The sequence below is a fragment of the Chrysemys picta genome, chromosome 2 (assembly GCF_011386835.1).
Source record: "Chrysemys picta bellii isolate R12L10 chromosome 2, ASM1138683v2, whole genome shotgun sequence".
Lineage (NCBI taxonomy): Eukaryota > Metazoa > Chordata > Testudines > Emydidae > Chrysemys > Chrysemys picta.
The window spans coordinates 284214738-284239973 of NC_088792.1; the positions used below are offsets into that span (position 1 = coordinate 284214738).

The following is a 25236-nucleotide window of genomic DNA, read 5'->3' on the forward strand; positions in this document are numbered from 1 at the left end:
TCCCTCCTTCTTTGCTGTGTTTCTTTCTCTAGTGATTCCTGGAGTCCACAGCATGTGCTGTGCATGGCAAGAGATAAAAAAGGGAGCCTGTGAGGTAGAAGGGGATGGGATGTAATGGACTGAACATAAGACTGAAAGCTGGGGACTCCTGCTTCTAATCTCAGCTCTCACGCTGATACCTGCTTGTGTCAAAGTCGCTTAACCTTTCTGCATTATTGGCATGAAGGGAATGGTTTTGTACTTTCAGAAGCAGCCTGTGTTAGTGGCGCTGTCTGAAGATAGATCCCATTAATCTCCTTCAACTAGACAGGAATGAGGAGTCACAGACTCTCCAGCTTCAAAACAGGGCTTCTTGCTTCTATTTTTGTGTCTGCATAAACCATTTTGATTTATTTATTCTTTCTCAGTTCCTGACCGAGCTATCAGCAAGGAGATGGTTCAAAACTGAGACCTGATACTAGAAATGGGTCTGACCCAAACACCCCCACACTTTGGAGAACTTCTGATCTGCATCTGAATTTCACAGCTAGACTCTGTCTCTTTAAAACACCAGATTCAAACAGCTTCCCAGATCATGGGGAAGTTTGGATCTAGATTTGAAATTTGTGGTTCATGCCTGGCTCTATATAATACCCAGCTCAGGAGTGGCCCCGGGCTAACCCTTGTGGTAGAGAAAGAGACAGGACTTGGTTCTAATGAAGTGAAAGGAGATTTTCCAATGAGGCTGCTGGACACAGATGAACCTTGTAGTGTCTAGTATTCTCACACAGGGTATCTTTTTAGTCCTGGCTTGGTTCTAGCTATTGTAGAAGGATTACACTAGAAGTGCTTCACTGTTGATTTTGTGGGAGCTTTTGTATCTCAGGTGAGTTTTGAATCAATATGCTCAATATTGGAGCTGAGCAAATAAATCCTAACAAGGCAGTCACTTGTCTCTTTTCCTGTTTATGAGCAGATTGTGAAATTTGTTATTCAAGAATTTCCACAAATTTCTTTGTGAGATGTTTTTCTCTACAGGAAGAATTTGCAAAGAGTTCCATGTGACTGGTTTTGTGTAGCGCTGGTTAGTTCCATAAATCACGCCATTCCCTTATAGGATGATTTATGCATTCAACCAATATATCATGACCTTTTCTTTATTTTATTGTTACAATTGAAGGTGAAATTCAAAATTAGCTTTTTGGCAAATACTGGAGCATTAAAGCTTTATATTGGCTTTTTGTGAGGATCTAGTAAAGTTTGAGCACTTGAATGTTCCTGGAAAACAAATATGAGCGGGTCTCCGATGTGGAATGAATCAAAGTTCTTTTTGGATGTCAAATATTTGTGGATTTTTTTGGGCCCTTATTCATATCTGCACAATATTAAATATAAAGAACTAGCAATTTCATTGACTGAATGCCACCGATGTGAAACTGATTAGCACTCGCAAAATATCCTGTGTCTGCATGCAATGACCTACCTGAGTCCCTGTGTCAATTTTGGTTGCTGCAAAAGCCGGGTGAGGAAAATATAGGGGTTCCACCTTGGACATTGAACCAATAATCTCTGCCAGTATTTTGCAGGCTGAACCTTTGACTCTGTCTCCTTAATTATTGGTGGTGGTTCTTGTTTTGCATTAGCAACCTTTTTCCTTTCCCAAAATCATGTTTCCTTTATGGCTTCTCACTGCAGAGCCTTTAAAGCTAAGGGGTTTGAGCTATATAAATGTAGCTGAGTGATCTGGGGCAAGTGGGAAATGCTCGTTAGTGGTCTCAGGGATTCTTCCATGGGTTTCTAGATGTCAGCCCCAAAGAGAGCAGACAGACCTGTCCTCCAGCTCTCGTTTGGACGTACAGCAAGTGGGGACGTGCGGCGTCCCTGAGCCCAAGGTATTGGGTAGCCTCCAGAATTCCCTCCAATATGAGCTGATGCGGTTCAGAAGAATGCACTGGACTAGATGTTTTCAAAGGGGCCAGATCCTCATCCCTTTCACCACCAGTCAGGGTTAGATGTTACCCTCTCCCCATTTCATAATCTCTAACAGGAATAGTTAGGAAAGGCACCAGATGCATTCTGTTTGTGGATTACCTCTGTCTAGAAGCATCTGAAGGATGGCTTTGTGGCAGAAGAATAAGACTAAGAACAATGAGGTCGGCCACCAATTCCCTTGGAGACCTTTGGCAAGTAACTTAAACTCCTCAGTCACAGCTTTGCTTTCCCCAGCTATGAAGCTGACACAGTGACACCTACCTCTTAAGGTCATGAGAGGCTTAATTCATAATATGTTTGTGATTTGAGACCTCAGACAGAAGGGAGTAGTGAGGAGCAAAGCTTGCCTCTGACCATGGTACCTATCCTGCTTGTCGCTCACCCTGGTACCTAGCATAAACACTAGGGTGACAAGTTTGAGTGTATATGCTATATGCATCCGAAGAAGTGGGTTGTAGTCCACGAAAGCTTATGCTCTAATAAATTTGTTAGTCTCTAAGGTGCCACAAGTACTCCTGTCCTTTTTAAGTTTGAGTGTGGTTGTCATTTGACCATATTCTCTGCTCCGCTCCATAGGTCTTCTGCAGCAGGCAGTATCTCTGGGGGCAGGAAACTCATCTGTATGGATGTTGCTGCGTTTATTGAGTGCAAACATCAAGGTGACTGAGAGGCTGTTTAGGACAAGGGTATAACTAGTAGTAGGATGCAAAGCGAACACTGGGTAAAACCTGCGGACAGTGAGATCTGCTGGGCTAGGATAGCTCCCTGTGGGAAGAGGTGAGAAACCCAGCACTTGAGACCTTAAAACTAGACTGGGCAAGGTTGAGAATGTTCTTTAGAGAACAAGGCAGCACTGGAATGTGCAGAGGACGGACTAAAAGGCATCTAATGGGTCTTTTCCATCCCTATGTTTGCATCTTCATATGTCATGATTTGGGGCTGACAGCTGAACTGATCATGCTTAGAGGAAGGATCCTATGTGGGTTGAGAGCTAATGCCACCTTCTTGCAAAGCGCTTCCACTGAAGTCATTGAGGGTTCAGGGTGTTTCAGGACTGGGCACTAAATTTTACCTGCCTTTCGTATTCAGGAAGGGATCAAACTGAAGGTGCGTTCCCCCTCATCCATCTCCCAGCAACAACAACTGTTGGGCAAATGGGCTACTATGACATTTCCAAATGCAGGATTATTTTTACTGGATCAAAGAGACTGCTTTGGACAGGCTACACTGGGCTATGGAAAAAAAACAAACCCTCTGGCAGGTTCCAGAGATGGTATTAGCTATGAAGATAGTTCTGCTTGTTGCTGCCCATGGAGCTTATCCTGGTGATCAGCGGCACTTTGACGTGCGTTGGCAGCTGCAGTTTGCCTGTCATTTCCCATTTTGTAGCTGTGGGTACCTCGAGAGCTATTCAGGATTATACTGTTGCTGATGGACTGCACTGATTGGAGAGAACACTAGTGAGAATTACTCAGGAGGGGAAGGATTACACTAGGTCACAGTGAAGAAAAATCAAACGTTATCCTCCCAGAATGACATGAGCAATGTGGGACAAAGGTTTACAGGTGGCTGCGTAAGTTGTGCCTGAAATACAGTGTTTGTGGGCCTGCTGTGTAGGTGGAGACTGTATTAGTGGGTGGAAAAGGTATCTGCACCTGGGGAATGGGGTAATTCCATGAACAAACTGCAATTTATGAGACAGACTCACAAATAGAGTGTAGGGGAAGGGGAACAGCAATAGGAAATAAACATACAAGTTGGAAGATTTTCGAAGACACAAAAGGCAGTCAGGTGCCCAGCTCTCAGTGACATGCCAGGGCAGTTGGGTGCCTGACTGCAGTAAGTCTCCTTTGCAAATCCCAGATGTCAACTGGATTCACTGTAAACAGTAGGGCAGGTGTGAAACTTTCAGAAAGACTCCAGTTTGACAGGGTAATAAAATAAGGTTAAGTGGGTGCTTAAGTGTTTTGCTGAATTGGGCACTTAATTAGTACATAGCTAATTCTGTCCCAAGTTTATCTGCACCGGGAAAGAAGAATAGAAATCAAAGAACATTTAAAATACCTGGAAGGCCAAAATGACTGGTAACAGCAGCAATACCTACCGTCTGCATAGTCTACCTCCAATGTGTACATGATGCTGTCTCGGAGCTTCTGATGTCTAAAACCTGTTTAGCTGCTGTATGATCTTGAAATCCAGCATTTGCGCCTTCATCAGATGCTTTTAAAATACATGGGTTATAAAGCCAGAAGGGACCATTGTGATCATCTAGCCTCAGCAGCTGCCTAACACAAGCCATAAAATTTCACCCAATGAGTCCTGCATCGAGCCCAATAACTTGTGGCTGAACCAGAGCATATCTTTTAGAAAGACACTGAATCTTGATTTCAAAACGCCCATGTGAAGGAGAATTTATGACATGCCTTGGTAATCTGTTCCAATGATTAATTATCCCCAGTGCTAAGAAATTATGGCTTATTTCCATTTTGAGGTTGTCTACCTTCAACTTCCAACTATGGGGCTTTTTTATGCTTTTGTCGGCTAGATCCAAGAGCCATATAGTATCTGATCTCTTCTATCCATCTAGGCATTATAGGTCATGACCAAGTTGCCACTTAACTTTCTGTTGGATAAGGTCAATAGACTTTGCTTCTTAAGTCTCTCATTGTAGGTCACATTTTTCGGGCCTTGAATCATTCTTGTATCTCTTCTCTTAAAGCATGGGCAGTAAAAGTGGACACCAAATAAAAGCCTCTTTATTACTCTCTATTCATCTGGCAGAACTCTGAGCTAAACTCTTGCCTTCTGTTGCAAGATAGAGGAGAAAGAGCGGCAAAAAAAAAAAGTACCTACTCCCCAAAAATATTTCCTTTTTTAATCCTTGCTGCTTGCAAACCCTCATTCCTCATGCACACAAAACTGCTACTGAAGTGTCTGGGTCCCTTCCATTAGAGTGCGAAGCTGTGACACTTTTCATGGTTATCCAATTTGTGCTGGGTTAATCACTACCACCCGCTCGCAGTGGGAGGGAGCCCTGTCTGTGCCCACCAGGGGAAACTCTCCACAGCTGCTGGTTGATTGGCAACATACTGGGCTCCATGAGCCCTGCTCTGTCCCAGTGCAAGCTAGCAATTTACACACCCCACTTTGTTACACGCGAGTGCCCCGTCCCTTATCTTCTGGACATCTGCAACGTTCACTGATCCGCTGCCTTTGTGGAGACAGCGCTCCCCAGTTCACCAGTTTCACCTCAGTTCAATGCTGCCCTTAGCACAAGGCACTCAGATATATGTATAGCAAAACCAAATTAACGTTTATTTAATAGAGCTTGAGATGAAAATTTAAAATAAAAGCAAGTAAAAGGATTTGGTAACAGGTTAAAAAAATATATAACACAGTCTATAGCCTATACTTATTAACAAGTTACTTTCCTGTCTAATAAGGTATTTCTTACCCAAATGGTTAGTCCTTCCAGTGCTTGTCCAGTCCATAAAGCTGGGGTCCACTGTTCATGAGACCTCCCCTTCTGACTGACAGTTCTATCCTGTAATGGATAACCACTTGGACCAATTCTTCTTGTATACAGTCCCAGGCTATTGTTTCATAGCCCAGGCCCCCCTTCTTTTCTCAGAACACTTCTTGGGTTCTTTGTCTTTGTAAATCTCCAGCCTGCTTAGACTCCAGACAGTCAACATAGGCTGTGACCATGGGTGTCCTTTGCTCTCATGTTGATTGGGTCAGCGCTCGGACTCCCTCTCCTTCAGTGGTAGGTTTCATTCCACGTAGGGTTGTAGGTATCCTGCAGGTTGCATAAATGTAAAATTGTTTCCCAGACAAACATCTATTAGTCAGTTGTCAACGGTTATTCAGTTGACTAGCCATTCCCTCCAACAGTTACTCAGTTCTTAGCCCCTTCCTCCAATGGTTATTTAGTTGTTAACTCCTCCCTCCAATGGTTATTCAGTTGTTAGACACTCCCTCCAATGGTTATTTAGTTGCTAGCCCCTCCCTCCAATGGTTATTCAGTTGGCTAGCCCCTCCCTCCAACAGTTATTAAATTCTTAGCCCCTCCCTCCAATGGTTATTCAGTTGTTAGCCACGCCCTCCAACAGTTATTTAGTTTGTAGCCCCTCCTTCCAATGGTTATTCAGTTTTAGCCCCTCCCTCCAACGGTTATTTAGTTGCTAGCCACTCCCTCCAATGGTTATTCAGTTGGCTAGCCCCTCCCTCCAATAGTTATTTAGTTCTTAGCCCCTCCTTCCAATGGTTATTCAGTTGGCTAGCCCCTCCCTCCAACAGTTATTAAATTCTTAGCCCCTCCCTCCAATGGTTATTCAGTTGTTAGCCACGCCCTCCAACAGTTATTTAGTTTGTAGCCCCTCCTTCCAATGGTTATTCAGTTTTAGCTCCTCCCTCAAACAGTTATTTAGCTGTTAGTTCCTCCCTCCAATGGTTATTCAGTTGTCAATAGCTAGTCAGTTGCTAAACCCTTCTTCCAACGGTTATTTAGTCGCTAGCCCCTCCCTCCAATGGATATTTAGTCGCTAGCCCCTCTCTCCAATGGTTATTCAGTTGTTAGCCACGCCCTCCAGTGGTTAGTCAGTTACTAACCCACCTTTGCTTCACATGGGATTGAAATGCAATGCTGTTGCCATAAGGCTTTCCTGCAATGTTATATGCAGAGGCTGGAGCTTAGCCCCTCCTTCAACCTAAGCTCTGCTCCTCTGAGTGCAACATCAGAGATGGCCTCAGCATTCCACTTCCATCCCCTGTGGTGTGAAGAAGTCGTGGCCTCATGAAGTCATGATCCACCTTCATGCCACAGTTTGTTGAAACTTCTACTTCGCTGTGTGGCAGAAATAACGCTTGTGGTGTCCCCACTGTTCATCTCTGTGAGCCTGGATGGGGTGCCTATCCCATACTGGGCTCTGAGGGGTTAATAGAGTCGTAGGGAGGCTGTGTAGGAAGCAACCAAACACAGACGGGCTTATAGGAGCAGCCAATCAGGGCCTGGCAGGCCCATATAAGAAGAGCGGCAGTACAGAGCAGTTTCAGTCACTCTCTGGAGCTTGAGGAGGGAGGTAGACTGGCTGCCTCGCAGGTGGAGGGCAGCAAGCACCCTGGGCAGAGCAGTGCTGCAGGCTGAGGCCCTGAGGCTAGGGCAAAGAGGGTGCTGGGGCCACGGGGAAGTGGCCCAGGGAGATCCACAGAGGAGTCGGGGGATGCAGTAAACGGCTGCCATCTATAGGGTCACTGGGCCAGGACCTGGAGTAGTGGGCGGGCCCGGGTCCCTCCCCCCTGCTCCTCACCACTGGGGAAGTGGCTAAAAAGTAGACTGCGCTTGCCACTGAAGGAAGTGGCTGGACAGCGGCATGCAGCTCCCCTGGTAGGGGGGGGACACAGAGTGTGGCACAGCCGGAGGGCAGTGTCACGAAGAGGACGCCGCAGTCCTGGGAGTGACGTGGGTCCAGGAACAGAGGGGACAGTGGGCGAGACACCACCAGCACTGGGATGCAGCCCTAATTCCCCGGACAGCCAGCAAGAGGCGCCGCATTGGTGAGTCGCGCCCTGTTACAGAGCCATTTATTGCCTTGTACATAACCTCGTCTGGATAAATCACTCCTTACGTAAAAACATCTCATTATTGGTGTGCGTGAGCTCAGCCAGCAGGAGAGTGGAGGGGTCAATAATAACAGGCATAATTTGGATGGACACTGCCAAAGTACCATCTAGATGTCCTGCAGCACCCCCTCCGGTTCATCCTCCTCACACAGTGGGCCGACTGCATCCTGGCTAGAACCCCAGTGGACCAGAGGAGTTCCAGCAGCTCCCCTGTGGCCTAGACTGTGATGTGGAGAAACCAGGGGGCTTGGGATGCAAATCCTGGGACCCAGGAACTGAAAGCAGATGGTGAAAGGCTGTTGCTGCAGCTCAGAGTTCCACGGAGCCTCCACAAAACAAGCAATTATCCGCAGGCTGAGTGCCCAGAGCAGAAGGGCTGGAACCTGACCTGCTTTTGTCTGCCAGATCCCGCTCACGTCTTGTGCATGAGGTACGGTTCTGCAGGCGTGTCTCTCTCCTGCGCGTTCAGCATTTGAAAGCAAAGGGCCTGGATGGAGGACGCTGTGCAAACTTGGCTCCTACTGACCGCCACGTGTGTTGAGGGCGCTCCGCATCTTGCAGGGTCCGTTTAAAACAGCTCTGCAGGAGAGCCTAAAAAGGCATAGAGGATGGTCTAGTGGTTAATGCACTGGGCTAGGCCTTGGGAGATCTGGTTTCAGTTCTGGCCCTTCCACAGACTCTGCGTGACCTTGAGCAAGTCATTTAATCTCTCCGGGTCTAAATTCCCCATCTGTAAAACAGAGATGCAAATAGTCCCTTTATCTGTCTTGACTGTTTAGTTTGTTGGAGCTTCAAGGCAGGCACTAATGACATAGTACCTAGTACAGTATGGCCCTGTTTTCAGGTGCTACCTAATAATAATAGAGTCAAGGGATTTTGTTTTCCATCACTACCATAAATCCAACCCAGGTGCAGCGCTGACCAAAACCTCACGCCACCTGATGTCTGTGTGATGAGGTGAATTGGGCTTAGTGCAGTATCTAGTGACCAGATTTCCTGTTTGCCCACAAAGACCCATCTCCGTTGGCATGCATTGCTGGCATTTCCAGAGGGCAGGCCGTGGAAGTATAAACTTTACTAGTAGAGATGCTCACAGCTGAGACATGTTAGTGAGACATATCACTGCCATCATCCATGCTCTGCCTTTTGGCGCTGATCCTGCAAACCAAGTCAATTGGACTACTCACGTTCTTAAAGTGAAGCGTCTGCGTAAGGGTTTGCAGGATCTGAGGGTAAGCACTGTATAGTATTCCGTTGATCTGGCTGTCAGGCCAGCACGACAGTCCACAGGCGCTGACTTTTGGTTTTGCTGGTGGGTGTTCCTCTCTGCCCCCTCTCCCCCGTGCGACTGGTGGGCGGGGCCTTGGGAGGAAGAGGCCAAGCGGGGACAAGACCTTGGGGCGGAGCCTGGGTGTGGCTGCGGGGGGAAGAGGCCAAGCGGGGGCGGGGCCTCGAGGCAGAGCAGGGGGTGGGGCCGCACTCTGGATGTCGGGGCCCACAAAAGTTTCATCCAGCCCTGCAGGTTCTGAGCACCCCCTATTTTTTTTCAGTGGCTGCTTCAGCCCCGGAGCACTCACCGAGTCGGTGCCTATGTGACAGTCACTCGAACATTTTAAGATATAAGGGAGGAAAGATAGAAAAATGACAGGCTCTGTTCCAATCTCAGCTCCACAGCTTGTGGACATGATCACAATGCAGAAAGATCAGCAATTACCTTCAGGAAGTGCCACTGTTATACCAAAGAGACTAAAGGTGGAATTTACATTCAGTTGTTCAGGGAATTTTACAGGCAACTATTCCCATTATTGCTATGAGGGGACTTTTATGTGTCATTTAACGAGCAGAGCCATGGTGAAAACTCAGCCTTTTGGTTATGCATCATTTTTTTTAGTTCATCATTATTTAACATCCTCTCATATTCAGGCTGTATTGCAAATGCCCCAAAGTGTTTTGCATGAGAATACGCTGGAATTTAGATGCAAAGAGATGCCAAATGCTGGATTCAAAATCCTCACATATTCGGGATGTAGATTTACACACCTAACCCCCGGCACATCCAAATGAAGATATTACTCCAGCAGAAAAAAACATGCGCATATCCATTCAGAGCTCTTTTTACTGTTCACCCGGGGTACGGAGACTATAGGCAGAGTGGAAAATGGAATCTGAAATGCCTTCTCAGCACTAGAGATTTGTACTTCTAGGGCCACTGAGACACATTGGCAGGGGCAGTGTCAGAGAAGTTTCCCCTTTTATGATAATTATGTATTTGTATTACAGCAGTGTCCAGAGGCACCCAAAAAGATCAGGGCCCTGTTGTACCAGGGGCTGTACAGACCCAGAGTAAGAAAGAGTCTCTCCTGCCCTAAAGAGCTTTCCATCTAAATAGACAAGACAAACAAGGGGTGGGAGAAAGGTAGGTGGGAAAGCAAGGAACAGAAAGATGGAGTGACTTTCCCCAGGTCACATAGAGAGCTTGTAGCAGCACCAGGAACTGATCCGAGCTCTCCTGAATCCCAGTCCAGTGCCTTAACAGTGAGATTCCTTCACCCCTTTCTGTTGCCCATGTTGTTCTTGCTGTGTGGAGCAGTCCAGGACATTGTTCTTCAGGAATCTCAGTCTTGACCCTGCATCTTCTTCCCTGTTTTATTTTTTTAATCCCCCATAATCAGTGAAATCTAGGTTCTGTGACTCCTCCCACATCTAAAGGGTGGGCGGGCCTTTCATTGCTTTGCTGGACTCTACCCATCATCCCAGGATTTAAATATGTGCTTTGGGTGAACCCATGCAGAACACATTTTGAAAATTATCAGCCAAACCCCAGCTGATAGAAATTGCTGTAGCACCATTGAGGCCAGCAAAGCTAAGGCAATTGACCCTGGTTGAGGATCTGGCCCTAGATGAGTTATTCGTTGAGTGTTTTTTCCCGCCAAGTGGTTTTTTCCCTGTCGGTGTCACTCAGATCAGAAAGTGCTGTGTATGCACACAGCATACCTTGGCCTTGCATTTGCCAAAGACTAGGGACCGACTGGCTAAGCGGCAGTTCTGCAGAAAAGGACCTAGGGGTTACAGTGGAGGAGAAGCTGGATATGAGTCAGCAGTGTGCCCTTGTTGCCAAGAAGGCTAACGGCATTTTGGGCTGTATAAGTAGGGGCATTGCCAGCAGATCGAGGGACGTGATCATTCCCCTCTATTTGACGTTGGTGAGGCCTCATCTGGAGTACTGTGTCCAGTTTTGGGCCCCACACTACAGGAAGGATGTGGAAAAATTGAAGAGTCCAGCGGAGGGCAACAAAAATTATTAGGGGACTGGAGCACATGACTTATGAGGAGAGACTGAGGAAACTGGGATTATTTAGTCTGAAGAAGAGAAGAATGAGGGGGGGTTAGATAGCTGCTTTCAACTACCTGAAAGGGGGTTCCAAAGAGGATGGATCTAGTCTGTTCTCAGTGGTAGCAGATGACAGAAGAAGGAGTATTGGTGTCAAGTTGCAGTGGGGGAGGTTTAGGTTGGATATTAGGAAAAACTTTTTCACTAGGAGGGTGGGGAAGCACTGGAATGGGTTACCTAGGGAGGTGGTGAAATCTCCTTCCTTAGAGGTTTTTAAGGTCAGGCTTGACAAAGCCCTAGCTGGGATGATTTAGTTGGGGTTGGTCCTGCTTTGAGCAGGGGGTGGGTCTAGATGACCGCCTGAGGTCCCTTCCAACCCTGATATTCTATTCTATCATTCAAAGTGAGCTACACAAGACCATGCAACCTATTTAAATATCTTGCTCATCAGCCTTTCTGAAAGTGATGGCATTATAATGCAGTCTAATGGGATGGGATGTCCTTTAACACAATGTCATAATCACATATATGTTGTGTTTGAATTTTTGCTCCGGTTTCAGCAATGCAATAACACTATATTACAGCACAGCTCATTACGCCGAATGTTCACTTTGGACCCTGAGCGCTGTATACAGTCAAATGAACAATTACAGAACCATGATACCCAAATGGCTAGACAGTAATAATAAAGGGCTGAGCCTGGCTCAGTCCGCGTAGCTGGGAGCTGTGAAATGTGCAGCCTCATTCCTTATAACGAACTACGCGGCGTCAGCTGGTCAGCTCCCCTTCGTGCCCCAGTCAAGATGTTTATGCGCGATACATGCAGCGTTGGCTACCAATGAACCCCAGCGCTGGTCGGAAGAGAAGTGGCTGGCTTTTGCCGCAGCTGATTCCAAATGCTAGACTGCAGTGACAGCTTGTGCATGTTGGATGGGGGTGGGGAGATGTGTAGAAAAGGGGGCGTCGGGGGGAGGATATGGGAATGATGCTGTTATTGGCAGGTGCCCTTCACTCTGTAGTCTTGGGTAATGCCCTGGCACATGTTTCTGGCTGGAAAGTGACACCCTGGCAGCTTCTAACGTGTAAACTGGAGAGCCCCGGTGTAGTTTTTTCTTATGCCAGCAAACGGGTGTTTCCCTGGGCTCTTGTGTTTTTTCTACATTTGTTTGGAATCTCTCTCTCTCTCTCCAAGCTGCCCGAGTTATTGGTAGGCAGCTAAGTCTGCAAATTGTGCTCGGTGGGAGCATTTGAAGCACCAGAGAGCTAACATGGTTTTTGTTATTTAATGGAGGGAGTTGCTCATAGCCCCCTTAGTCTAATAGCGTAGGTCCTTCTAAAGGGCACTCCTATGAAGTATTGTCCTCTGCCTCCAGGTTCCTGATCAGGTCTTTGGAACTAGCAGCAAAGAGACTACTCCTAGAGAATCTGTTCCAGGTTTGACACTGAGCCCAGGGCTGTATGGGGCAGGACTTGGGGGGTTCAGGTGAAGGTCAGCCCTGTGCAGAGGGCCAATTCGAGGTCAATGCATCACTTAAGTCCCTCTTGTAAGCCCTGGGCGGGGGGGACCGGCTTAAGTCTAGAGCGTGTCCGCCTGTGTCTCCCATGCAATGCAGGCGCGATCAAGAAAGCTGGTAGTCTGTGGCCTGGGACGCAGCACCCAGTTCTGTGGACCGTCAGCCCGCCACTAACCTTCCAGCGAAATCAGCCACAGCCTGAGGAAAACAACAGGCAACCGTGGGTCCTGTGCTGCGCTACACAAGCCCTCCTGCCCAGCCACAGTGTCGCTCGTTTACCGCTCGGCCAGGGCTCCCAGGAGTGGAGGAATAGTCACAAAGGGGCAGATGCCGGACGGGGCTTATCTCTGAGGGAAATAACTGTGGGCACTGGGCTAGCTTTGAAAGCTTTGGAGGTGCGGTTCAGTGACGAACCCCTCTCCGATTGGAAGATGATGGAATCCTCCTTGGTCTCATAATGTGTTACTATTGTGTATTCGTTATTATTGTGGCATCAGCTAGGGGCCCCATCCTGGGCCAGGTCCCCCCCCGGTGCTAGGCGCCATACAAACACAGAACAAGAAGACAGGGCCTGCCCCAGTGAGCTCACGATCTAAGTAATCAGGCTGATAATGGCGTAACAAAAGGCTCTTTTTCTTCTGAGCATTCCTTGCTCTAATGGATCCCAAATACCCAGAATGCTGCCTCGGTTTTGTTTGCTTTTGTTTTCCCATTCTGGTCCTAGCGGAGAGCCAAGAATATTAAACCACAGCCCGCAACTTTTTCCCCTCTCCAAAAAAGGTTAATCAGTCCTCTCTATACCCCAGCCTGGGGTCTGACGTGCCGGCTGGAGCCGAGTTTAGGGTAAAGGGTTGAAGGTTGATTATCCAAATTGTGTGTTGATTGGTCTTATGAACTGATTGTATGGTCCCCGTGTGTTCTGCAAACTAGAGCTGGCTCGGACTCCAAATCCCCGTACAAACGACCCCAGATTTGGAGGTAGTTCAGACCCAAATCCAGACTTTGTGGCTTGGAGCCATGTCTAGTGTAGACATGTAAGCAGGCAGAGCCCCGGCCAAGAAAAGAAGCCTCCAGTCTAGTCTAATCCCCCTGCTTTAGTGATGTGATTGTTTTTAAGTTAATGCAGTGAATGGGAAAAGGGGGAAGGCTAAGACACATGGAGGTTGAAATCCTATTGTGATCCACAGAAAAGGTCTGGCACCTGCATAGCCCCTTAGATACTGCGACTGCTGATGGGCAGGGCCGGCGCTTCCACTAGACGACCCTAGGCGGTTGCCTAGGGTGGCAGGTTTTGGGGGGGTGGCATTTTGCCGCCCTCGGCGGAAATTCGGTGGCGGGGGGGTCCTTCTGCTCCGGGTCTTGCGCGGAAATTCGGCGGCAGGTCCTTCACTCGCTCTGTGACCCGCTGCCGAAGTGCCCCGAAGACACGGAGCGGAAGGACCCCCGCCGCCGAAGACCCCAGGCCCCCTGAATGCTCAGAGGAGGAGCACTGCCGCCTAGGGTGGCAAAAACCCTGGCACCGCTCCTGTTGATGGGGAAGATGCCATGACCCATTCATAAGAACATAAGAGCTGATAAGGCCTCAACTGGAGTATTGTGTCCAGTTCTGGGTGCCACATTTCATGAAAGAGGTAGACAAATTGGAGAAAGTCCAGAGAAGAGCAACAAAACTGATTAAAGGTCTAGAAAACATGACCTATGAGGAAAGATTGAAAAGATTGTTTTTGTTTAGTCTGGAGAAGAGAAGACTGAGAGGGGACAAGTACATAAAAGGTTGTTACAAGGAGGAGAGTGAAAAATTGTTCTTGTTAACCTCTGAGTGCAGGGGACTGGATTAGATAACCTGGTGAAGTCCCTTCTAGTCCTGCACTTCTATGATTCTCTGCAGAGGTAGGTTTTAGAGTGATCTTGCCCTCGGCCAAGTGGGCAGCAGCACTCGCCCTTCATCAGGCCTGTTTTTGTCAAGCAGTGTCTTTTTTCTTTAAAATAAATCCCCAAACAACTTTCTCCCCTGCCTCCCCTGGCAAGAAACTGAATTTGAAACCCACAATGGCGTTGCCACAGCCTGTTAAGAAGGAAAAGTAAACACCCAGGAAGTCATGCTATTCCTTTCGGTTTCCAAAAAGAAAATGGGAAGCAGTGGACTGGGACTCGAGATCTGTGATCTAGTCCCAGCTTTCTCATTTACTTGCTGGCTAGCCTGTGGGGAGTCAATTCAGTTCCCCCATCTGTAAAATTTCCCCATGCTCCTGACCTGCTTTGTAAAGTGCGTTGAGCTCTATGGCTGAAAAGGGCTCTATTAGTGGGATTAGGCTCAGGGTGGAGGAATGAGACAGCCAGAGAGTTCTAAAAAAGCACCCTATCTTTCAGAGTCAACCTTATGCTCCGTAGAGTCCCAGACAGTTATGATTCCCTCCCGTAGAAGGCAGTGGTAAGACACACACACTAGCCCGTACATGACAGTAGATTTTTCTAATGGTAGCTCGACTTCCTAAAACTACAAAAGTTCTAACCTTGGCAAGGTCACGTCAGCACTAGATCATTCTCACGTAGGTAAACTGAGGACCACATGGTTGACTGGGCAGGAGGATCTTTTGGCTCAATCTTCAACGATGATCATGTTTGCTGTGTCTGGAAATGAAAGATCACATTTTTCCACCCCAGAAGTGGTTGCATTTCACTGGCGCTGTACGCAGATGGTTTGTGAAGCACTTTGGGATGAAGGCTCTGTAGAAATATAAGGTAGCATCTGTGACAAAGCTTTAGCTAAGGAGAACTTCACTGTTGTTCCTGTGCTGCCTTTTAAGGCTTCTTGTAGCTTTCTGGCAATAGCAGGTCTAGAATTCAGGTCTTCCTGATGAAAAAGCATAGGTGTTTACCGTCAGAGCGACAGGAAAATCTCTGCTTTAGCAGGATATTAACATCAGAGTTGGGGGCGGGGACTCCTGTTCCTGTCTAGCTCAATGGTTTGAGCATTGGCTTGCTAAACCCACAGTTGTGAGCTCAATCTTTGAGGGGGTCATTTAGGGATCTAGGGCAAAAATCTGTCTGTGGAGTGGTCCTGCTTTGAGCAGGGGGTTGGACTAGATGACCTCCTGAGGTCCCTTCCAACCCTGATATTCTATATTTTTGAGAGTTCAACATTTTTTCCTGTCTCAAATCAGGGTGAAAAGTCAAAAATTTGAAAATATTCCCCAATAAGAACATTTCCCCCCGCCCCCATTTTGAGTCAGTCGAAACACTTGTTTTGATTTTGCCTTTTTTTTTCTTTTTCAACTTTCTTTTCAGTCTAATTAGCTCAAATTTTGAAGTGAAAAGTTGTTTCAAACCAGAATGTTTTGTTTAAAAAATGTTGAAATGAGGCATTTCGACAGTTGTGAAACTTTTTTCCTCAACGTTCTTTGGAGTTGGGAATGTCATTTGAACCTGACCGCCTTTTGCAAACCATTTTGATTTTGAGAACTCGGCTTTTTGAGGAAATAACAATTTGTGAAAACTTTCCTGATCAGCTGTAATTAATATAAATAGTTTGCATTACAGTAGCACCCAGAGGATCTGGACAGAGTTGTGCCTGGTGCTGTACAAACATATAACAAAGAGACAGTCCCTGCCCCAAAGAGATTACAATCCAAGACAAGAAACAACACATGGCTACAAGAAACAGGCAAGGTGAGCACAAGGAAACACTGAGGGTATGTCTACACTGCAATCACGGGGTGTTATTGCCGCTTGAGTAGATATACCTGAGCTAGTGTTAACCTAGCTACCTAGATTAAATTATCTGGAACCCTGGATAATTACTCTCGGGGCTAGCTTGCTCTGAAGCGTGTGTTGCTGTGGCTTTTCTGCTCCAGTATCCAAGCTAGCTAGATTAATGCTACCTTGTATATGTCTACTCAATCTGCAATCACACCCTGTGCATGCAATATAGGCATATCCAATTACAATACTGATCAGCATGATAAGCAGGGGGTCACAATACACCAGCTGCCTAACCATTGTCAAGTTTTTTGTAGGCATCACATTCATAGCAAAGGAGAGTTGTAAGGAGGCAGTTAGCATATAACGCGCAGTTTGGAAATTCGGAGAGGGCAGTGATGTACATACACCCTAACAAATAGATGACAATTTTATTATGGTTTGATTTGGCTTCTGATCCCAGCTGTGGTAACTGTGAATCGCAAAGGCTCTTGCTGGTTATAACAAGGAAACACAAAACAAAGTGCTTATTAGCAGTGTCCAAAACAGGCTAGCGTGTTGGGGAAGGACAGGCTTGGGTTTTATTTTATCTGGGGTAGTTTGCTCGCACCTGATTTTCATGCCTTGAGCCATGTGAGTTCTCTTTTTGCTGGACACATACGGTGTGTTCTATGCATCCCAGGGCTTCTGGAGAAAGGTTAGGTAATACTTTAGTAGGCAAAAGCCATGAAAGGACAGTAAGGAGAGCAGGAAACGGGAGCTATGAAATATACACTTGTTTCTATTTCCTGTGTTTGGTCGAGGCTGAGGGTGTCTGGAGGTGGCACGCTCCTTGTGAGAGGAGAAGAAAGCAGCAGGAGAGACTGTGTCCTTCTGTGGGAAGCTGCAGGGGAAGTAACTTAGCTATTAGGGGATTTTGAGGCATATGGTCTGGGAAAAAAGAAATGTTATAGGGGGAGGGATAGCTCAGTGGTTTGAGCACTAGCCTGCTAAACCCAGGGTTGTGAGCTCATTCCTTGAGGGGGCCATTTAGGCATCTGGGGCAAAAATCTGTCTGGGGTTTGGTCCTGCTTTGAGCAGGAGGTTGGACTAGATGACCTCCTGAGGTCCCTTCTAACCCTGATATTCTATGATTCTATCCTGACCAAGGGGGTGGTCAGCCATCTTGCTGGAAAGTAGTATGGCAAGAAGCTGACCTTGAACCAAAACTGCTGTTTTGTTAAGTCTTAGGCTTTAGAAAGTGTTTTTCAATTTATTTGCTGGTAATCACTTCTGCCTCTGTTCTTTGTCCTTGAGCTCTCTTAAAATCCTGTCTTCCCTTGCTAATAAACTCATTTTACTTTTACGCTAAACCGGCCAGTGTTGTGTTTGCACTGAAGTGATAGTTAACTCCAGTTCAAGTGATATGCCATGAGGTCTCTTTACAGCAGCAAACAAATGATCCTCATTATTCCTCTGAATGGAGATATCCCCATCCACTGGAAGGGACCTTGAAAGGTCATCAAGTCCAGCCCCCTGCCTTCATTAGCAGGACCAAGTACTGATTTTGCCCCAGATCTCCAAGTGGCTCCCTCAAGGATAGAACTCACGAAGCTGGGTTTAGGAGGCCAATGCTCAAACCACTGAGCTATCCCTCCCCCCAGGAACAGGCTGGGCATTGCAGAGCACATGGCTTTGGGAACATTTGGATCTGGGCAATGTTGAGGTCATCTTTCCAGGTGTAGCCAAGGCTGGTGGGGGCCGGAATGTGGCTGTGGTGGAACAAACAGGCTGCCGCAGTCGGAGCTGTAGGTCCAGAGATGCTTTACACGCAGACACTCAGTCCATGCTTGTGTGTTGGCTGGGAGCATCCAGACCTGGGAGCTACAGCAGCAGAGCATTTTAAGGCCCCCAGGTGATGATCCAAGCCGGGCAGGTGATGACCCAAGCCCTCTCTGGTCTGGATTGCACCGAAGAATGTGACACGCTCCATGAAGAGGTATCCACGTGTCTGCAGCTCTTCCCATGCTGTGACACAGCTGCTGTACGTTGACCTGGTCTGAGAGAGAGAGAGAGCTTTGGGCTGGGTTGGTTGTTTGCTATAGGAGATTTTCTCCCCCATGTCTCTTCAATCTTTACCTATTGTTTAGAGAACAGAAAAAGCTGCTCCATCCTTTCTCCACTGCAGCTGTATCCCTGGGCTATTGGAAGGCTGTGCCCATCCTCTGCTTTCACTTTCAATTTGTAACTCTGCCGCTGTGGTGTTGTGTTTGTTGGCGTGGGAGCACGCACCCTGGAAAAAACACACATATACGCACACACATGCACCTCTGTGTGAGTACACCCCCAGCTGTACACACATACATGTGCGGGCACACACAACACCTGGCTTTCTATTCTCACGGCACACAGAGACAGCCAGAGGTTCAAACACATGGCATGCATACACAAAACACACACATGTACACCGACAGATACCTTAACACACAGACACACACACTCGAGACGCTATCAACCCATGAGATCCCGATGTGTGTAAAAACTCCTTTCCAGTATGGATGGGACTCATGCGAATTCTTTCCATGCTGGCAGGTGACCACGGGGATTGGGGTCACTGGTTGGATGGGGGAAGTCCTCTGCTAGCTGATGAATTGATTTTCCAAACAGGCATTTTGTGGCATCTCAGAACATGCTCCTTTGGTTTATACTTGTGGGGTTATTCCAGGAATAGTTTAACTGAGAGCCGTAGGAAGCTAATGGTCACCCTAGACCAGGGATTGGCAACCTTTGGCATGTGGCCCGTCAGGGAAATCCGCTGGCGGGCCGGGCCAGTTTGTTTATCTGCAGCATCTGCAGGTTCGGCCGATCGCAGCTCCCACTGGCCGCGGTTTGCTGTTCCAGGCCAATGGGGGTTGTGGGAAGCAGTGGCCAGCACATCCCTCGGCCCACGCCGCTTCCTGCAGCCCCAATTGGCCTGGAACGGCGAACCACAGCCAGTGGGAGCTGCGATCAGCTGAACCTGCAGACGCTGCAGGTAAACAAACTGTCCCGGCCCCCCAGCGGATTTCCCTGACGGGCTGCATGCCAAAGGTTGCCAATCCCTGCCCTTATACATGATTACTCTGTGGGAGTAAAGACCCTGAATTGTTAGTGTCTGAGTGTTCTTGGAAGACTGGAATGAATTGTTCTGGGGATACCAGTACTCATAAAAATCAGCGTTTGGAAAAGACTTCTGGCCAAATTCTTTCCTTCTGAGACTCCACTGAATAGAGTGGAGGTGTGCTAGGCATGGATTTCCGCAGTTTAAAATTGCCTGGTTTTCAGAGCCCTCTGTGGACCTATCCCTGTCTGTCTGATGGAACTTATCTCTCTCTGCTTTCCCGCCTGCCTCCTAGGTCAGCAAAGCGTTTAAGCACAGGCTTAAATCTCTTCATGGTCAGCACAGCAGAGGAGCATGCTTCTAATTCAGCCTGTGCTGACGTGCTTTGCTGAATAGCGATGGACACGGTCTCGTCTTCCTTAATGCTGCTACTGTTGATGCAAAAGCCCTTCCCTACAGCTGCGGACGTCTGACATGTCTCTAGGTATGTCCCCTCGACCTTCTAAAGGCCCAAGACTTGGCTGGGCCCAGGCAGGGATGGCTCAGGATAACTCCTGCTGTTCAGAGATGAATCTGTTCCTGTTGAAACCCCATGTGGAAACAGAGCTCAAAGTGAGTACTTGGGGAACTAAACCAAAGTCCGTATCCCATCCCTAGAAACTTCCTAGCCCACTTCAGTGCCCAGGACGTGAGGCTGGGTCAGAGAAAAAGAAAACTCCCTCTTGGGAATAGAACAGGGACAGGAATGGCAAAGAGCAGTCACGGGAGAGACAGCAAAGGATTCTGGGTGAGCCAGGGCAGCAGTGGCATTGATTCGGCTTCCAGCAGGCACTCGGGCAGAGCAGAGAGACGCGCGCCTCTTGCCGGTGCTCAGCTGTGAAAGGCAGACAAGAGCTAGCAAGGCAGAATGTCTGACAGAGGAAAGCAAAGCTGGGACTCTGGACCAGAATCTGAGAACCACCCTGTTGTGAGAGATCTGTTCACACCAGGAGGTCTGCGATCGCTTGCGGCTGGTCGAAGTTCTGCCCTGCGGACGTTGGTGTCAAAGCTTCTGTCTCTGAGGTCGGAATTTCCTGCCCCTGGCCTGTGCAGTATATTCTGCCTCGAGGAGCCCTTTGGTAATTCATCTCCCATCTCCGCTTTTCTGCTTTATCTTCTTCACCCTCCCAGAGGATATTTGGAAAACACACAACCACACTCATACACAGCATACGAGCACACACGGGTGCCCATACACAGGTACACATGCACACACTCGGAATGCACACAGAAACCCATTTATGTACACTCACACTCAGATTTGTACACCCAATCTGTCGTGCACAGATAGGTCCCACTGTGCCCACATACGCATGTGCATCTGGACATAGAAATTCATTTATGTGCACTCCCATGCATAGATTTGTACCCACACTCTATCATGCACAGATAGGCCCCACTGTGCCCACACACGCATGTGCATCTGGACATAGAAATTCATTTATGTGCACTCCCATGCATAGATTTGTACCCACACTCTATCATGCACAGATAGGCCCCACTGTGCCCACACACGCATGTGCATCTGGACATAGAAATTCATTTATGTGCACTCCCATGCATAGATTTGTACCCACACTCTATCTAACGCACAGACGCCTGAAAGTGGGTGCGAATGTAATTCGCTTCCACTTTGAGAGACCATCTCAACGAGGCTTCAGTGTAGATAAGCACCGGGCCCACTGCATCCGCACGCACCAACCCATAGACACAGCCGCAACTTTGAAATGCAACTCTGCCGAAAATGATAACTTAGCCCTCATCAAATTTTAATTAAAATTCTACACATTCCCCTGCCCTTCCCTCCCCCTCCCATACCTTTCCCCCTGCCCCCCGTGGGGCACAAATGAACATCTAATGTCAGCTGGGAAAATATACTCATTCAGCAATTAAATAATTGAAATGCTCTTCTGGCAAAAAGAACTAGCCCGCCTTCCTCGTGCGTTACAACTTTTTGTGTGTGTGATTTTTTTTTTCCCTTTTCCCCTTCTTCTCTCTCTCTTCTTCCCTCTGGTGAGATGAGGCCGCTGCTCTTGAAAGCCATTTTAAATATTCATGTTTTAATTAACGGACTTTATTGCATGAACTCTATGTTAGATAATAAAAGGACTGCCTGCGGCACAGTGTATTTTTTGTTTGTTCTTGAAAGGGGACTGGGAAGTAAAAGGCCGAATATGTTTCCTCCATAAACATTTGAAAGATAGACAGAAGTACAGGGAAGGCAACAGTGCGTCCTCAAAGTTCCTCAAAAGGAGGTGCCTAAATACCTTTGGGGAGCTGGATCTTAGCCAAAGATCCCTCCATAGGTGATGCGTCCCTAAACCTGATCACTCTGTGGATCTGTCTACGTGCCGGCAGCTCCAGCAGCACAATTGTGCTGCTGTTGCCTAGGTGCTTCCTACAGCGATGAAAGGGCGTTTTCCACCTCTCTGAGAAGTGGGTGCTGAGTTGATGGAAGAATGCTTCTGTCAATCTTGCTGCGTCTACTGTTGGGGGAGGTTGTCCTAAGGGCGTGGCACAGGGTGTGACATTTTTGATAGTCTTTAGCAATGAACAAGGCTGACCTGAGTTTTAGGTGTAGACCCGGCCTGAGCCACATTCACATCTCAGTGTAACAGTGGAGTAGATCCCCTGGGCCCTGACTCCATTGGAGTGACACCGGCTTATGAACGGGTGCAACTGAGTGGAGAATTGGATCCCAAGACCACAGTAGTTTTTTTTTTTTGGTGTGGAGTTACACCTCGGGGCAGTGTTATCTAGTGGTCAGAGTACTGGACTGTGAGTCAAGATACCTGGGTTCTATTCCTTGGGCAAGTCAGTTCACTTCCTTGTGCCTCTGTTTACTCTTCCATAGTGGTCTGTGTAGGCTGTAAGCGCTGAGGGTCAAGGACCATCTCTTACTGTGTACACAATTCCCTGATACCGGGACGGAGGAAGAGGAGGCTCGCCTCTTAATGCTACTGGAATATAAATAATAATAATAATCTGTTGGTGCAGTTGGTATCCCAATCTGTCCCTGTAGCTACATCCCCAGAGCTTCAAAATTTCTTCAGGAAAGGGAGTGTCTCTTACAGGAACTCAGAGTCATCCACTGATTAGGGGTATAGCAGGGGCGCCCAGAGCGGGGGGGGGGGGGGGAAGTGGGGCAATTTGCCCCGGGCCCCTCAGGGGCCCCCACAAGAATATAGTATTCTATAGTATTGCAACTTTTTTTTATGGAAGGGGTCCCTGAAATTGCTTTGCCCCAGGCCCCCTGAATCCTCTGGGTGGCCCTGGGGTATAGAACAACTTCCGTATGAGGAGAGATTAATAAGACTGGGACTTTTCAGCTTGGAAAATTGGTGACTAAGGTAGATAGAGGTCTATAAAATCATGAATGGCATATAGAAAGTAAATAAGGGAATGTTATTTACTCCTTCTCATAATAGAAGAACAAGAGGCCACCAAATGAAATTAATAGATAGCAGGTTTAAAACAAACACAAGAAAGTATTTTTTCACTCAATGCACTGTCAACCTCTGGAACTCCTTGCCAGAGGGTGTTGTGAAGGCCAATACTATAACAGGGTTCAAAAAGGAGCTAGATAGATTCATGGAAGATAGGTCATTCAATGGTTATTAGCCAGGATGGGCAGGGATGGTGTCCCTAACCTCTGTTTGCCAGAAGCTGGGATTGGGTGACAGGGCATGGATCACTTGATGATAACCTGTCTGTTCATTCCCTTTGGGGCACCTGGCATTGGCCACTGTCGGAAGACAGGATACTGGGCTAGATGGACCTTTGGTCTGACCCAGTATGGCCGTTCTTATGTTCTTACTGGAAGGGAGGCTGCATTGTAGGGAGAATGTTAACATCCTAGGACTGTCTTCTGCTAGGCTGTTCCAACATTAGACTGGGGCAGGGGACAGCGGAGAGAGAGAGAGAGAGTGTTGTTAATTACATTCATATCATTATTTCAGTGCTTTAATGATAAATTTATATCCTTCCCTGAGGATACCACTATCCTTACGTACTGTTTGTTCAGCTGTATTTCTGACAAGCATCTAAAGCTGAATTGCTCGACCTGCCCCCATCCCTAGTTTTACAGGGTGAGATAAAGGGCCAAAGTTTTCTCTCAGCTACATTGGTGTAAACCTGGGGCAACTCTGCCGACTTAGGTGGAGTTACTCTGGATTGACTCCAGGGTGAGTGAAGAGCATTGTCAGGCCAGTAGTATCTTAAGGCCCCTGGAGAGAGTATTCTTCACTCTCTCTTCTGATGCTCTGTGTAGGGTTGCTGTGCACCATTAAATGGTTTATAGAGGCTAAAGATGGGAAAGATCTAGTCCCTACCCCAAGGACCAAGGCAGGACTCTTCCCTATAGTATGCTCCTCAGTCCTGTTTTTAATGTCTCAACTGATGGAGCTTCCACCACTTCTCTTGGGTGATCATACCGTGGTCTACCAAATCTCGCCGTTAGAAAAGTTGGCATCGTATTCAGGCTAAAATTATCTTAGTTTAACGTCGTCTCTCTCCTCCTGCTTACATGCACTGGAACCACTCTAACGCTCCTCTCTCATGGCATTTTCAAATATTTGTAGATGGTTATTACTGTCTGGCTCCCAGTCACTTAGTCATCAGTTGACCAAGCTACACATTCAGGCCTGATTCAGATCTCATGTACACAGGTGTAAATTAGGAATAACTCCAGTGAAATCAGCATAGTTACACCAGTGGAAATCAGGAATAACCTAACACAGAGTGAGATTTCTCTCAAACTACACCATGAACTGAGATAAAAATATGGTCCGTAGTTCTGTTCCTTCCTTCATAAACCGATCCATCCTGCTCTTTTAGAATTCTTCCTGCTTTTCTTTTGTTGTCATATGAGATGGCTGTATCTCAGTGCTAGGGTAAGTGACTCCTTTCTCTTGGTCCTGCTAGTGAAGGTAGGGGGCTGGACTCGATGACCTTTCAAGGTCCCTTCCAGTTCTAGGAGATGGGATATCTCCATTAATTATTATTATTATTATCTAGTGTCTGATTTAGATCTCCCATCAGTTTTATGCGAGATAACTTCACTGGGGTTGATTCTACTCTTGGTTAGACTGGTTTAATGAAATATAAGTCCACTGAAGTAGTGGGACCAGATCCCTAGCTGGTATGAACCAGTGTCGCTTCATTGAGGTCAGGACCGGCTCCAGGGTTTTTGCCGCCCCAAGCGGCAGGGAAAAAAAAAAGCCGTGATCTTAATCGCGATCGGCGGCACTCAGGTGGCAGCTCCACCGCGCCGCTTTCTTCGGGAATTCGGCGGCAGGTGCTTCCCTCCAAGAGGGACTCGCTGCCAAACAGCCCGACTTGCCCCCCCTTCCACTTGGCCACCCCAAGCACCTGCTTGCTGGGCTGGTGCCTGGAGCCGGCCCTGATTGAGGTCAGGAGGGCCAGATCCCCAGCTGGTGTGAACCAGTGTCACTTCATTGAGGTCAATAGGGCCAGATCCCCAGCTGCTGTAAACCAGTGTAGCTCCATTGACTTTGCACACTGATCAGTTACAACACAAGGTGCAAGGCAGTTGAGAACCAGTCTCAAAGTCTATCACTGTGGGATATATGGATGCTCTGTGGCACTCTTCTAATGGGGCAATGAAAATATAGACAAGGAGAAGGGTCTAATGATATGAATGGGCCAAATCCTGAAGTCTTTGCTCAGGCAAAACTCCCATTGATTTAGCTGAGAGCAGTGCCTGAGAAAGGAATCTAGCCCAGTGATAATTAAATCAATTGCACCTAGATAGCAGTAATGCTTTCTGTTCAAGGGTCTCAAAACACTTTACAAGCATGAATTACCTATCACCACTACCATTTGATTTGTTATTATTACTACGCCTAAGTGTGTCAGACAATCCGGGGACAAAGCCGGAACTAGAACTCTGGAATCCTGTCTCCGAAATCCCTGCCTTAGTTCAGTTGTCTGTTTCAGGGGCGCTCAGGCCTTTGGCTCAG

General features: G+C 47.5%; 1 protein-coding gene across 7 annotated transcripts in view; it reads left to right on the forward strand.

The window, feature by feature from the left end:
• Positions 1-25236, forward strand: part of ADGRB1 (adhesion G protein-coupled receptor B1) — a 380951-nt gene that overhangs the window by 106481 nt on the left and 249234 nt on the right. The gene's annotated exons all lie outside the window — the stretch shown is intronic.